Raw genomic sequence first — 14,671 nt, 5'->3', positions numbered from 1 at the left:
ACATGTAGTAAGTCTAAGAGAAGTACAGTATGTAGACTATAGCAAAGGCTATAAAAAAGGCTAAAGCACCATAGTAAACTGTGAAGGTGTCTAGGACAGCAAGGGTTAAAAGTTTTCATAAACAAACACGTTTATATTTGATGGTGAACATGCAGGACATCTGATTGTTTTTTGAGTTTTGAGGGAGGGTTATAAAAGCAGTTAATAAGGTGAAGGAATGAAGAGAACCCCTTATTTTCCCCTGCTACCTGAAGATTAGAAAGTCATCACTATCCATGATGTCGGATACTCTGGAGAAGCTAGTGCTGGAGCGAGTGTAGTGCCAAGCATCATCTTGGCTGTAGGAGATGCTCCACACTGCTATAAGCAAGAGGAGACATCCTTAGTGAGAAGCTTCCCGAATTCATCCCACCCACATGGCAAACTGCATCACCAGACCTGTCCGCCATCTCGCCTGTTGCCGAACACACCACGCACTGCAAGATTTTTATGGAGCAGAGGCCCTGGTATCAGCAAGAAGCTTTAGAGTGACCCGGAATAAGAATGCAAGGTCGACGAAATGGGGCAGGCTGGGCGACGCCACACACAGCTGCTTGCCCCTAATGTTGCCATCGTAGTGATAGAGGATGCGTCAACCACTATTGGAATACAGTAGGCTGTTCAAGGTGAGTGGGACAGTGGTGTGGAGGATATTCTATAGCAGGCTCAGGAGTCCAGTATGGGGAGAAACAGGGAGAAGAACATTGTAAGGTCATGCAGAGTGGAGGAATGCAGGACCCCTGAGCCTCTGATGAAGAGAAGGAAGAAAGCAACAGGGCAGGTGTCTGAATATGTGCCTGGGGACATGAGACTTAGGGCATCTCTGCTTACCCATGAAACCTTTAGCTCACATAGAGCAACGTCATACAGGGTTAGAAGGTCAGATGGGGATAGGAGATGGGACGGTAGGCACGTTAGCTTCAGGCCAGTTTCTTGCTTTCCATTTTTCGTTACGTGACAGCAGCTGGTCACATCAAAGAGGAGGGAGGTGCCATCACAGCCATCACAGCCACAGATACCAGTCGAGCTGCAGATGATCTGTACCCAGGAGGCATACTGGGTCCAAAAGCATCTTCCGCCACATCATTCTATTTCATCATCTTATGTGTCTTCACCTCCACGTCAGGAGAGAAGATGAAACTACGGCAGCACTCTCCGCCAGTATTGTTATGATTAAAGGGGCAGGTAGACTCCGGGGGAAAGCCACTCCAGTCCATCGCGGCCATGTTACAAACCATTCAACAACTTGTGTGGATGATCACGCCATTCTCACTATGGACCAGGGCTTATGCTGAAGCATCTGCAAGGCCTGGTGGGGGTGAATTGACCTGCAGTGGTGCTTGGCCCATAGCAGCATCACTCAATGAATTTAGCATAAAGGAAAACTTTCTTAGGGCTGTGTCATGATATGACTGTAGGATAGCAAGGCACTGGAGACTCCTATACTGTCCCTCACACAAAGTGACCCTAGGCTATCCCTAACTGCAGGGTTACCCCTAATGGTGGAGGTGCCTGAGTCCTGTGTCTGGCTTTTCTTCTGACCAGAATTAGTCTGTGTCTCTCCCTGGGAAGGAAGTTGCAGGAGTATGACAGCAATACAGATAAAGACAGACAGGAAAAAAACAAAAGTCAGACACACTGAAAACTCATAGGAACATACAGTAAGAGACTAAGAAGAAAAGCAACACAATGACAGCATGGATTAACACCAGAACAACTTACAGCAATAAAGTACTACAACCACCAGAAAGGCTCGATCACACCTCTTCAGACCAGTATAGACTAGCTATAGCTGACATTAATGGAATTGTCCATCCAGCATATATAGGAAAGGAGAGAATGTGACTGGTTCTCCAACAGCAATTGATGAAAGAAGATTAACAAGCAGCCCAGCAGGGATTAACTCTTGCTAGCCTGCCTATGAACTACACGTCTGTGGGTTGACGCCCGAGTCTCCCTGCACTCATCACATCACAGACATCAGAGAAGTTAGAAGGCTGAGTGCCATAATCTTTAGTCTTCAAAGAACCTGATGTCACCATGATAGTTGTCAATACTTGCAAAAACCTCCATGTGACATTGTCTTAAAACAAAAGGTGTTTGTTTTTTTTAGCAAAATTTGAGCAGAAATACGGCCTTCTGAAGTCTCAGGATCCTACAGAGGAGCCTTTTGCTTCACTTGGCCATACTAAAGTCTGTGCCAATTTCACTTTTAGGGATTTAATGTTTTGTGGGGTTGCTCCATTGGGTACTCATGTATCCTTGGAGACGAGGGACAAAATTATCAAACACAAATGTTGTTTTTTGAGTACCTAGATACAAATTATGGCACCCACAAGCTGCACGGAGGTTCAGTTGGGCAGCAGTATAATGAAGAATTTTGTTGTCTGTTTTCTCCCTCGTTTGGTTGGGTGGCTAAGGCAAAAGTGATGTATGGATTCGACTGATAGATGGAGCAGCTATGCATTCCTATTCTCAGGGGAGCCACCGTGGGAGTATCATTTGCTGCTGGGGCAGCCCAGAGACCTGCCGGGTGATGCTTACTTTTCAATGAGTGCACTGTAGATTTTTTGCCACCTGTAAATTCCACCACAAATGCACAGTTTGTGGTCGTGCACATTCTGCACTTCATTGTTTTACAAAAAACACACAGCCTGGAAAAACTGTATTGCCTGGTCCAAAAAAAACCCAGTGCGCATTTATGCAATGCAGCATTTGTTAGAGTGGTACCCCAGGGGAAAGGAGGCAAGTCTTCTGATTAAATTCTTCTAGTTTAGTTTTTCACCTTTCAGAAATTGTCTATTTTAAAATTTGAGCACAATATAAAAATCAGTTTTAAAACAGCCAAAAGTAGTGCATGAGAAGTTTTTTCAGGAGGTTAGTATGTTCTGAATGGCGGGTCCCTCTGTGGATCCTCCTTAAACAAATTTGTAAGTTTCCCATCTGGCCTGCTCCCCAAAAAGGAGCAAGGAAAATTCAGACTTTTCCTCAATTTATTCTGTCCTCCTGGGGACTCCTGGGGATGATGGAATATTAAAAGATGACACAACCATGTCATAATCATCTTTTGATGTGGCATTTCAGAGGGTGCTTTGCTGTGGAAAAGAGCATTGCTGATGAAGTCCGATATAGAATCAGCTTTTTATTTATTACCTGTTCATCTGTCATGTTTAGAGATGAGCGAACCGGTCGCGGTTCAGCTCGAGGCGGTTCGCCGAACGGAGCTCCCGTTCGAGTTCGGTTCGTCGAACGTTCGACGAACCGAACTCGAACTGCATAGGAAACAATGGCAGGCAATCACAAACACATCAAAACACCTAGAAAACACCCTCAAAGGTGTCCAAAAGGTGATAAACAACTCACAACACAACACAAACACATGGGAAAGTGACAAGGACATATACTCATGCGAAAACAAAAGAGCTGGACAAGGAAAAAGAGGAGGACACACAGATATATGAGTATATGCAAGGAAACATCGATGCCATTACTGTGCAACTTGAGCCCTGCTCATTTTAGGCTTCCAATCTGGATAAATTGCCTGAGATTGCCACGTACGCCTTGGGGATCTTGTCGTGTCCTGCAGCCAGCGTTCTCTCGGAACCTGTCTTCAGTGCTGCTGGGGGTCTGCTAGCAGATAAGCACACGCGTCTGTCCACTGACAATGTGGACATGGCTCTCAGAGGACTTTTCTTCCCGTGGGTCAGCCAGGGGATGGGAAAGGCATGCGTATTTTTGAGAGTGCTTCATGCAAAGCATCTGTTTCATTTTGAAAAGGGGGATCAAGTGATGCCAGTCAAGTGGGGTGTGTGTGGCCCAATTAGTGGAAACGAGGGAGACTGTGGTTGGAGTCCCCTCGCTGTGTTTCTAAAAGAATCAAGATGAACAAGTCATGGCTCTCAGAGGACTTTTCTTCCCATGGGTCAGCCAGGGGACGGGAAAGGCACGCGTATTTTTGAGAGTGCTTCATGCAAAGCATCTGTTTCATTTTGAAAAGGGGGATCAAGTGATGCCAGTCAAGTGGGGTGTGTGTGGCCCAATTAGTGGCAACGAGGGAGACTGTGGTTGGAGTCCCCTTGCTGTGTTTCTAAAAGAACCAAGATGAACAAGTCATGGCTCTCAGAGGACTTTTGTTCCCCTGGGTCAGCCAGGGGACGGGAAAGGCACGCGAATTTTTGAGAGTGCTTCATGCAAAGCATCTGTTTCATTTTGAAAAGGGGGATCAAGTGATGCCAGTCAAGTGGGGTGTGTGTGGCCCAATTAGTGGAAACGAGGGAGACTGTGGTTGGAGTCCCCTCGCTGTGTTTCTAAAAGAACCAAGATGAACAAGTCATGGCTCTCAGAGGACTTTTCTTCCCCTGGGTCAGCCAGGGGATGGGAAAGGCACGCGTATTTTTGAGAGTGCTTCATGCAAAGTATCTTTTTCATCTTGAAAATTGGGTCAACTGATGTCAGTCAAGTGGGGTGTGTGTGGCCCAATTAGTGGCAACGAGGGAGACTGTGGTTGGAGTCCCCTCGCTGTGTTTTACATGATTTTCGAAGGGCATGACATGCCTAAGAGGTTGAGTTTCATCATCTGCAACTTGTTGGCAACAGAAAGGCTGCCTTTACACCCTTTTGAGACCGAGGATTTTCGAGACCTTATGCCCATTGCAGTGCCCCAAGAGCCGATGGCCAGTCGTCACTCCTTCTCCAAGAAAGGCGTGCCCGCGCTACCACAGTAGGTCGCACACAACCTCACCGATTCCTTGAGAAACTCTGTGTGTGACAGGGTGCATTTCAACACAGATACTTGGACCAGTAAGCATGGACAGGGGAGTTACATGTTGCTGACTGGGCACTGGGTAACTATGGTGAGAGATGGAGAAGGGTTTGCTGTACAAGTCTTGCCGTCCCCACGACTTGTGTGTCAATCCTTCCTCTGTATGTACAAGTTCCTCCACTGCTTCTGCCTCCTCAACCTCATGTGGGTCCTCCACCTCGGCCCAAACCCTGTGTGGTCAGGCCACCCTTCCTTGTAACTGCGCCCAAGGAATCCCCCACACCTCCTTACTATGCTGGCAGCAGAGCTCAAGGCCATCAGGCGGTCAAATGTTTACTTTGAAATGTAGGGGAAATGTGAGACACCGCTGAGGAATTGTGGACGGTTAGCTCTGGAGAGTGAGACCGAGTTTCATCAATGGTTGTCTCCACTCAACCAGCAGTCAGGGAAGGTCGGGTGCGACAATGATGCAAACCAGTCTGCGACCCTTCTTCAGAGCAATGTGACACATGTGCCTTTTATGGCTCACGTGTTGAACCTGGTTGTCCAGCAATTTTTAAAACACTATCCCGGCCTACATGGCCTTCTGCAGAGGGCACGGTGTAACGCCTGCCTGGATCGACACACTCAGATGGGCTGTAAAGGATAGGCTAGAGGCAAGCCACTCACCAAGCTGGACACCCAGAACCCTGAAACCCTTTAACCCCTATACAGTGATTTGGAATTACACAGGGCCCAAGTTGATCAATACCTGTGGAAGGCTGCAGTTCCAGAGAATAGTAGTCATGCAGGGTCAAAAACATTAATTGAGGAAGAGGAACAGAATGGGATGGCCAGGACTTAATCAGAAAACAAGCAGAGGTAAAATGCGGATCGGCCAATGAGGTACATAAACAGCAAGCAGGAAACGTAGTCAGGTAACAAGCACACAAACTCATAAAACTGAACTGGGGGTAACAGTAACAATAGGTTCATAGCTTTGTCTGGCAGTGGTCTGCAGACAGGAGGGGCCTAAAAAAGTGTGTGGTGTCTTCCCATTGGGACCAGAGTACAAATTGATTGAGTGGACTACGTTGGTGACTTAACAGCCGTGTGCGGCAATGATGCAAACCTGTCTGCGGCCCTTCGTCAGGGCAATGTGACACACGGGCCTTGTATGGCTCACGTTTTGAATCTGATTCTCCAGCAATTTTTAAAATACCATCCCGGCCTACATGGCCTTGTGCAGCGGGCACGCTGCTATGTGCTCACTTTCATCCTTCGCACCCAGCAGCTCAACAACTTTCATCGTTCCGGAAGTCTTAGGGTCTGGCAGCTAAACGCCGGAAATGCGATGTTCCGACACGCAGGAATTGGAATCTGCACATGTTGCAGCGTGTGTGGCAGCACCGCAGAGCCCTGCTGAAATACGGTATGACGTATACCCTGGGCTAACTTGATCCAGAGGTGGTGCAGATCACGCTGCTGGAGTGGTGTCAGATCAAGGACCTATGCACCCTTCTACACAGTTTACAAATGTCTACGAAGATGTTTAGCACTGGCAATGCCATTCTCAGCGTGACAATTCTGGTCATCTACATGATGGAGCACACTGTAAGCATTATTCGGAGTCAGGTATTGGTCCAAGAGAAAGGTGAAGAAGTACAGGAGGAGTCATATGCAGAAGGGATAATAAGATCTACAAGGTCCATACGGTAAGCGGCACCTAGGCAGCAGTTATGATGGGGGATAGGGATTAACAAGGGCGCATAGTATCAGCAAAAATTGTTGAGGAAGGTGCAGGAGCCATGAAGAAATGGAGGACGAACTTGCGATGGGCATGGAAGACTCAGCATTTCGGTTGTGCGAGGTTGGGGGGAGAGGGCAGAGGAAGGAGGCACGATTCTCACCTCTCTGCCACCAACACACCAAGGACTTGGTCCTCCTGGATGCACAAGACACATGAGCATCTTCTTGCTGCACTACCTAATAATAATAATAATAATTTTATTCATTTATATAGCGCTATTAATAACACAGCGCTTTACATCACCTGGGGGGTAACAGTAACAAGAGGTTACCTACAACATGACCCTCGGATTGTACGAATTCGAAGTAATGCTAACTACTGGGTTGCCACACTGTTAGATCCCCGGTACAAGACAAAATTTGGCGAAATAATTCCTGCCATAGAAAGGGACGCACGTATACAGGAGTATCTGGAGAAGGTGGTACGCAATCTTAGATCTGCTTTTCCACTAAACACCAGTGCTGCACAGAGTGAATCTCAACGCTTTGTCATGGATAGGAGGAAATGGTCTTTTACTTGTCCACATCTGAGGGACCGAGGGCTGGCTGCTGTGCTGAGATGGCATTGAGTACGGTGTCCCTGCAGAGTTGCACTTTTGGTCATATACAAAATGAGTTGAAAAAGGACAGATGCTGGTGGAAAGGGGAACAGGTGTGTTGGAAAGGGGAAAAAAGTTTTGGTCCGTGGGTTTGGTGGTTAAGCAAAAGTAACATTTGATGAAGAAACACCATCTGTTACGGTGGGACTGGCAGATTTGGATAAGGTGGTATATACTATGTTACCGCTATATAACGAAAATTAATAAGAAAAGAAAGAGAAAGGTATATATCCCCATCAGCAGTCAGTGTCCACCGTGCTCCCAGATGGAAAAGGAGAGGTTGGCAACTGGAAGGTTAGGTGGAGGATACAGAGCTGTGTGGCTATGAAACTAATAGTAGCCTGAACCAAGTTAGACGCCACTCGGATCTTGAGACTGGGAGCCCTGTTAGCGTCACAGGGTCCACATGCCCACCCAGCCCCGGAACTCCCTGTTAACATCAAAGGGGCCATTCAGTATGCTGACCGTGTGCATTGGGGCCACACCTGTGGACAGCAGGCGCATCAGCAGCAGCAGGCCTGTTAATGCCACTGGGCTGCACAAGCAGGACTTGTAGGACAGGAGCTGGTCTTAACCGTTCTGCGTTACCAACTGTGGTGGCGGCCTGCATCGACGCCCTATCCCTGCATCATCAGGAGCAGGGCCAAAGAGTTCATTACCGGACCTAGTTTCTGATGCAGTAAGTGCCTGACCATGGTCAGTTGCATGAAATACAGTCTCTGAAAAAAGACTATCAGCTTTAGCATGGTGTCTAGGCACAACACAGGACTTAGACCCGGCACGGAGTGCAACTACCTGTGCAAAGAGGCTTTTCGCACTAAGTGTGGGAGCATGCGCTGTAGCCCGAAATGAAGACTTAGCCTCAGGAATGGCACAGTCAGGCTGAGCATACTCACTAGGCGAAACACTGGAGTTAGGCTGCGGCTGGGGTAAATCGGCACACGCATGCGCACTAGCTGCCTCTCCACACTTAGACGTGGAGGAGAAAGCAGCCAGCTGGACAACCCGAGGCATAGGCCTAAATGGCAGCTGATGCCTGGGCTCAACTGAAACCGCAGCAGGCTGCTTGCGTTTAAGGCGTCACCGTTTTGTAACAACAAATACCATCCAACAGAACAGGTGTACTTCTTCCCATGGATAATCTGATATGATCCCTTTTTTCATGGACACGACCATCGCTAACAAATGTAGATGAGGCCAAAACAGCAGCTGCTTCAATGGATCTCAAGTGCTCCATAAAGTGGCCTCTCCTCCACCTCAAGTTCAAGATCCCAAATACTCCATTCCTCTATGGTGTCAACCCAATCGCACTTGCTTCCTAACAGCTCTCAAGTTTCCACCAGCCCTGCTGAGTATGGGGTAACAGAGATGGTTGAGTCTGCATAGCTGTTCAGTCACACTATAGCCTGGGAATCAGAGGTCTGCTCCAAAGCTGCAGTGAGTACAGACAAGGAAGTTATTATTATTTTTATTATTATTGATTTATAGAGCACCATTGATTCCATGGTGCTGTACATGAAAAGGGGGTTACATACAGAATAAATATACAAGTAACTATAGACAGACTGGTACAGAGGGAAGAGGGACCTGCCCCTGCTGGATTACATTCTAAAGGATTTTTGGGAGGAGACAGTAGGAGTGGTGTAGGTTGAGCGTCAAGTACGTATGGTGGTGGTGTCATTGAAGGTTATAGTCATTTCTGAACAGATGAGTTTTCAGATTCAGTTTGAAGCTTGCGGGTGTAGCAGATAATCTGATGTGTTGAGGTAGCGAGTTCCATGAGACAGGGGAAATGATCTGCGCAGATAACAAGAAGCTTTATGAGTGGGATCCAGGCCCCGATGAAGAAGGGGCTGAGCCTAATCTACACCATCATTTCCACAAAGTAAATCCTCCTGATGGAGACAATGGGGAACATGATGAGGAGCACAGATACCTGATTAAAATGACAACTTTACTATTCGGTCAGGGCAGGAATAGGTTGTCTCGGAGGACTCAGGACGAGGGGAATGAAAACACACAGGGTGATTGATGAGGTTGGAGACCACACTTACTGTCAAACCAAAGTCAGCCAGTCGATGAGGTCAGCAGAGGAGGTGGAGGAGGATGCTACTGACGACGAGGTTACGTTGCGTCTTCCTGGCCAGAGACAAAGTACTGGAAGCACGTCAACAACTGAATCATGGGCCACAACTTTGCCTCTGAGCAGAAGTCGTGTTGGCTATGCAGGTCGCATGGGCTGTAAGCCTTGCCTAGACTGTGAATTTTTGGACATCGCAAAGGATCACCCAAGTCATGGAATCTGTAAGATTTCTCAACAATCTGTAAGTAGAAGGCAAAAACTCACACTTTTGAGTACTTCCTCCATGCAGTATCACATGGATATGAATTGACAGCGTGAAGGTGTATTGCTCAGCTTTAGCAACTGTCAACGCAATATGCTTATTTGCCGTTCATTGCATGCATTGTTGCAGACTACACACAAGGGGCTGCTGTTTTTTTGGATCTGCCTTTGGTCACTATAGCAATATAAAATTGCTCTTCGGGTGTGGACTTGGAGATGCTGTCTATGAACAGAAGGAAAAGCTAAAGGTGTGTGTTACAGCAAGGAGCCACCGCGGAAACAGTTCGTTGAATTGTGAGGGGAGTTGTGTTGTACTTTGATGATGAGCACTGTAACGTCAGTGAGCAGCATCCTGTGCCATAGACCAACATTCTTACGGTGCTGTCTATACTGTTTACCGTGAGAGGAGCGTAAAGTCTGTATTTCTGGCAACTGGACATCACAGTACCCGGGTATGGTAGGCTGTGCCCAGACAATAATGCGGGCATGCAACACTTTGTTTTTTTAGCAAAACACATATCTGTTCTGGGTAGGCCGACTATATAGACAATAAGACTTGCTGCCTCTGCACTGTCAAATTGTCATGTACAGTTTAAATCATAGAGGGACAGCAACACATGTTTGCATTGACTGTTGCTTTTCAAGATTTCTATGACTGTGTTGCAGAGCTGTGTGGTTTGCATTCACACTGTTATCATCTGCATTATCTGTGAGGCTTCAGCTAACAAGGGTATTCAGGGGGGGTAATGTGTTTTGTCTATGTTTAGGTAGATAACTTGGAAGCTCTTGTGATGCGCCACTGGTAAGTCATGTTCGCACACACACACACACGCACAAACACACAATTACTGCTACACAGAGGGATTAGCAGGTAGTAGGCAACAGAATAGATTGTTCAATTATTTAAATTGTATGCATGGTTCTTATTGTTTGTTTTGGTAAAGTTAAACAATCATTTATCAACCCAACTGCCTAGAGTCCTTTTCCTGTTGCCTGGTTTTGCTGCATACTGGGGAGCCCACCCTGTACACGACTTAAAATGAAGCATAAGTTGCAATGTAAATTTCACTGTGCTACAATGCGGCCTAGCGTGCCTGTGCAACCACCGCCTGCCCCATCAAGTGCATCTGCGTGCTCTTCATCCTCTGTGACTGTGGGGACAGCAGTCACACATGGTTCTTCACACTGAACTTCCACTCCTTTACCCGCAACAGGGAGTGTGATTGGCAGGTCATCACTTGTTTTGGAAGTGGAAACAGAAGGTATTGTTGAGCTGTCAGACATCGAGAAAACCATCATTGGATGCAGGCTACATTATATCCACGCCTGCACCTTCGTCACAGATTGGCTGGACTACCGGCAGTTAATAATTGCATTCCAGAAATGGAAAGGAGTGTAGAATGCACATGTGTTGTACCTTGCTTGGCAGCAAAGGAACACTAACTTAGTATTCCAGACAATTTTAGGATAGCATAAAAAGAGTCAGCTCTTTGGGCAAATTAAATAGCGTGGCAAAAGTGGACAGATGGGTACAGTGGCCATGTTCTGTGGGTACCAGGACAGTAAAAGAAGCCTCACTTTCTATCCCTCCTAATGATCAAATGCAGCAAGGAATTCCCTGAGTTTGCTATAAAGTTAGCATAGCAAAATGTGCATGAGGGTAGAATGCAGAGGTGCTTGAGATTGCTTGGCACAAGTGGCACAATAAAGGAGTCCTACAGCCATTTTTTGTATGCCACTTAGTTTCAGTATTTTTTGCTATCATTATAGCTTATTAAAAACAGAGCAGGAGGGTGTCATGCAGAGGTGCTAGAAATAGCTTGGCACCAGTGGGACAATAATGAAATACAACAGACAGTTCTATGATGCCACTAAATGGCAGTATTTTTTTGCTATCATTATAGCTTATTAAAAACAGAGCAGGAGGGTGTCATGCAGAGGTGCTAGAAATAGCTTGGCACCAGTGGGACAATAATGAAATACAACAGACAGTTCTATGATGCCACTAAATGGCAGTATTTTTTGCTATCATTATAGCTTATTAAAAACAGAGCAGAAGGGTGTCCTGCACAGGTGCTAGAAATAGCTTGGCACCAGTGGGGCACTAATGGAATACAACAGCCAGTTCTATGATGCCACTAAATGGCAGTATTTTTTGCTATCATTATAGCTTATTAAAAACAGAGCAGGAGGGTGTCATGCACAGGTGCTAGAAATAGCTTGGCACTAGTGGGACAATAATGAAATACAACAGCCAGTTCTTGTATGCCACTAAATGGCAGTATTTTTTGCTATCATTATAGCTTATTAAAAACAGAGCAGGAGGGTGTCATGCAGAGGTGCTAGAAATAGCTTGGCACCAGTGGGACAATAATGAAATACAAAAGCCACTTCTTGTATGCCACTAAGTTTACTCAATTTTTGGTATTATAATGTATTAGTAACAATGAGTTTGAGTGTGCAATGCAGGCAGACGTGCTGCAAATATCTGTGCACTACTGGGACTATACAGAAGTCCAATAGCCACATTTAGGATGCCACTAAGTTCACTGAGTGTTTTCTAGTATAATGGCTTAGTAGCAATGAGTTTGAGTGTGCAATGCAGGCAGACGTGCTGCAAATATCTTTGCACTAGTGGGACGATACAGAAGTCCAACAGCCACGTTTAGGATGCCACTAGGTTCACTGAGTGTTTGCTAGTATAATGGCTTAGTAACAATGAGTTTGAGTGTGCAATGCAGGCAGACGTGCTGCAAATATCTTTGCACTAGTAGGACGATACAGAAATCCAACAGCCACGTTTAGGATGCCACTAGGTTCACTGAGTGTTTGCTAGTATAATGGCTTAGTAACAATGAGTTGGAGTGTGCAATGCAGGCAGACGTGCTGCAAATATCTTTGCACTAGTGGGACGATACAGAAGTCCAACAGCCACATTTAGGATGCCACTAGGTTCACTGAGTGTTTGCTAGTATAATGGCTTAGTAACAATGAGTTTGAGTGTGCAATGCAGGCAGACGTGCTGCAAATATCTTTGCAATAGTGGGACGATACAGAAGTCCAACAGCCACGTTTAGGATGCCACTAGGTTCACTGAGTGTTTGCTAGTATAATGGCTTAGCAACAATGAGTTTGAGTGTGCAATGCAGGCAGACGTGCTGCAAATATCTGTGCACTACTGGGACTATACAGAAGTCCAATAGCCACGTTTAGGATGCCACTAGGTTCACTGAGTGTTTGCTAGTATAATGGCTTAGTAACAATGAGTTTGAGTGTGCAATGCAGGCAGACGTGCTGCAAATATCTGTGCACTAGTGGGACGATACAGAAGTCCAATAGCCACATTTAGGATGCCACTAAGTTCACTGAGTGTTTGCTAGTATAATGGCTTAGTAACAATGAGTTTGGGTGTGCAATGCAGGCAGACGTGCTGCAAATATCTTTGCACTAGTGGGACGATACAGAAGTCCAACAGCCACGTTTAGGATGCCACTAGGTTCACTGAGTGTTTGCTAGTATAATGGCTTAGTAACAATGAGTTTGAGTGTGCAATGCAGGCAGACGTGCTGCAAATATCTTTGCACTAGTGGGACGATACAGAAGTCCAACAGCCATATATAGGATGCCACTAGGTTCACTGAGTGTTTGCTAGTATAATGGCTTAGTAACAATGAGTTTGAGTGTGCAATGCAGGCAGACGTGCTGCAAATATCTTTGCACTAGTGGGACGATACAGAAGTCCAACAGCCACGTTTAGGATGCCACTAGGTTCACTGAGTGTTTGCTAGTATAATGGCTTAGTAACAATGAGTTTGAGTGTGCAATGCAGGCAGACGTGCTGCAAATTTCTTTGCACTAGTGGGACGATACAGAAGTCCAACAGCCTTGTTTAGGATGTCACTAGGTTCACTGAGTGTTTGCTAGTATAATGGCTTAGTAACAATGAGTTTGAGTGTGCAATGCAGGCAGACGTGCTGCAAATATCTGTGCACTACTGGGACTATACAGAAGTCCAATAGCCACATTTAGGATGCCAGTAGGTTCACTGAGTGTTTGCTAGTATAATGGCTTCGTAACAATGAGTTTGAGTGTGCAATGCAGGCAGACGTGCTGCAAATATCTTTGCACTTGTGGGACGATACAGAAGTCCAACAGCCACGTTTAGGATGCCACTAGGTTCACTGAGTGTTTGCTAGTATAATGGCTTAGTAACTATCAGTTTGAGTGTGCAATGAAGGCAGACGTGCTGCAAATATCTGTGCACTACTGGGACTATATAGAAGTCCAATAGCCAAGTTTAGGATGCCACTAGGTACACTCAGTGTTTGCTAGTATAATGGCTTAGTTATAATGAGTTTGAGTGTGCAATGCAGGCAGAGGTGCTGCAAATATCTGTGCACTAGTGGGACTATACAGAAGTCCAATAGCCACGTTTAGGATGACACTAGGTACACTCAGTGTTTGCTAGTATAATGGCTTAGTAACTATCAGTTTGAGTGTGCAATGCAGGCAGACGTGCTGCAAATATCTGTGCACTACTGGGACTATACAGAAGTCCAATAGCCACGTTTAGGATGCCACTAGGTACACTCAGTGTTTGCTAGTATAATGGCTTAGTTATAATGAGTTTGAGTGTGCAATGCAGGCAGACGTGCTGCAAATATCTGTGCACTACTGGGACTATACAGAAGTCCAATAGCCACCTTTAGGATGCCACTAGGTACACTCAGTGTTTGCTAGTATAATGGCTTAGTAACTATCAGTTTGAGTGTGCAATGCAGGCAGACGTGCTGCAAATATCTGTGCACTACTGGGACTATACAGAAGTCCAATAGCCACGTTTAGGATGCCACTAGGTACACTCAGTGTTTGCTAGTATAATGGCTTAGTTATAATGAGTTGGAGTGTGCAGAGGACAGGAGGGTACAGTGCCAGGGTTGTAGGGCTCTGGGTAGAGGAATGGAAGCCTGCCTTTCTATTCCCTCCTAATGGGGAAATGCAGCGAGGAAATCCCTGACCTTAGCTACACAGACGCTGTCTCTGTTTTCAGGACCTGTCACCTATGGCTCTGACCCTGCCGGTACGAGCCCTTAAAAGGACTGATAGAAAGTGCTCTCCCTAAGCTGTCCAGTGCTGTGT

Source organism: Anomaloglossus baeobatrachus, chromosome 2 (genome assembly GCF_048569485.1).
Source record: "Anomaloglossus baeobatrachus isolate aAnoBae1 chromosome 2, aAnoBae1.hap1, whole genome shotgun sequence".
NCBI lineage: Eukaryota > Metazoa > Chordata > Amphibia > Anura > Aromobatidae > Anomaloglossus > Anomaloglossus baeobatrachus.
The sequence above is the reverse complement of the archived record's forward strand: the minus strand, read 5'-3'. Positions refer to the sequence as shown.